Source organism: Pteropus vampyrus, unplaced genomic scaffold (genome assembly GCF_000151845.1).
Source record: "Pteropus vampyrus isolate Shadow unplaced genomic scaffold, Pvam_2.0 Scaffold53, whole genome shotgun sequence".
NCBI classification, from domain to species: Eukaryota; Metazoa; Chordata; class Mammalia; order Chiroptera; family Pteropodidae; genus Pteropus; species Pteropus vampyrus.
The window spans coordinates 5,466,756-5,468,990 of NW_011888834.1; positions in this window are offsets into that span (position 1 = coordinate 5,466,756).

Here is a 2,235-nt window from a genome sequence, read left to right on the forward strand (position 1 = left end):
CTGTCAGGGCTAGACTAGCACATGATCTCAAGCCAGTTTAAGTAGCAGTGGGATGTCATAACATCTCATCTTGGCTTATAAAACACAAACATCTTTCATCCTAGCTGGTTGTATTTGGCTTCCTATAAAGAAAGCATCATGTCATCCAGATGTATATCTCTGTCCATCCATCCTAGAAACTAAGAGGGTCCACTCAGTGGGGTTCTAGGCTCTGGTCCTAATGATGCCTCTGACCTGAACAGGTTATGGAACAGGCTTGCCTTCATTGCCCTGTCTCGAATTACCCCTCTCAAAGTCAAGAATGAGAATGTGACACTCCTTAGTAAATGGTGCTGGGTGATGTTCAACGGTCATTTAGCAAGGCTTCTTCAGCCTTCATTACATGTACCTTGTTCATGTGCCTTATCAAGAAAGAAATAGGGGCATTTTAAACAAATGGTTCTTTTAATCAGGTTATGTTATTTATCGGGCTTGGTACCCACCGGCTTTGATTACTCAAGGGCACAGTAGCTGTGATTTAGCTATCACATGGCTTTTTATCACTTCTCTAATAATTTTCTGTAGAGTGAGTCTTAACATTGTCTAGAGGTTCTGCGACATTAAACGAAATGACATATAATGAAACCAATTTTACAATAGGCTAATTGATATAAACAAGAGTCAAGTTCCTACAGCATCTCATCAATATTATAATGAAATGACATCAAGTGAAACAACATTGTTCGAGGACCTATTGTATCTGGATTTTGATGTTAAAATTAGGACCAGAATGTAGGATGGTACGACAAAAGAACCAATGGGGGAATTATGAGCCTGGGTCCATAACTGAGCACGGACTACTTAAAAGAGAACAGATACCCATGGTCCTTGATGCTTGAAGCAAAACACTTATCCAAGGTCTCCATATCTCAGTCTCTCCCCAGTCTCAGTCCATCCACCCACTGCTGCCAAAGAATTCCCCAGAGCACAGGTCTAACATTGCCATAAGCCCCTGATCTGCACAGTCCTTGGCTCTTCATTGCCTGCCCTTATCTCCATTTATGAGCTACCCCAAACCTCCCTTTGCCCCACCCAGACTGAGCCTTGTGCTCCCTCTTTCTCTGTCTAGTGTCATCAGCAAACCATCTTCTTTGCCTGTGCTGCCTTCTCTCCATTCTTCAAGACTGATTTCAAATGTCTGCTTCTTTCCTCTGAGCCACAGTAACCCAGCTCCCACAGCATTCTATTGTCTTAGAATAATTTCCTTACACATCTTACTTCCTTTTGTATACCTTTTCACTTGAGGGTTATATAGTTTCTCTTTTTCACTTGTGAATTTCCCACCAAGCCTTTTTCACTTGTGAATTTCCCACCAAGCCTTATTAGGAGCTGAGCAAATGTGACTCAATGAACAAAACATCTTTTAAAAAGTGCAGAGGTCCAGAGACTTTAATTTTAGGAGCCTCTTATTGGGCATATGTCTACTTTGAATCCTTAGCTGCAGTATGAAAGCAAAACAGAGCATTTCATCTTCTTTATTGGGGAATGTATGAGGTCACATTCTCTCATATTCTTGACAAAGGATTCCCACCCTCCACTCCCTTTCCAAGTTAAACTATAGCATGAGCTGAACTTGAAATATACTGGAGAAACCATCTGTGGCTGGCATAGATTCAATTGCTGGGGCAGTGAAAGACACTGCAGTGCAGATGGACAAGCACTTCTTAGGCTGATAAACTCAGCAGCAGACTGAAGAGAGAGAGGCGGGCAGTGGAGAGTGTCACAGACTGTCCTTTTCTTTCTCTACAACAAAGCACACCTATCTTACTCTATGGCGTTGGCTGTTTTGGGATTAGAAGCATTCTATCTGTGTTCTAACAGGAGATTGTAATTTCATTCACACAATAATGGCTACCATTTACTGAGATCTCACTGCAAGCCTGGTTTCTGGGCTGTCTCTTAAAATAAGTACTGTGGTTACCAACATTTAAGGAATAGGAAATAGATGTCTTGGACATGAAATAACTTGGCCCAGGTCGCAGCTGATGACTTGAGAGGTAGATTTTTAAATCAGCTCCTTCCAAAGCCCCTGCTCTTCTTCTGTGTGCTCCTCAGCCCTTTCTGAAGGCGCACTGGACAGTCAGGGGGCATGTGCAAGTAAGCCCAGACTCCGCCACTGATTTGCTGGTGTCCTTAGAAAGCCTATTTCATATTGTCCTCCGCTATAAAATGAGGTTTTCTGTCATGTCTATCTCA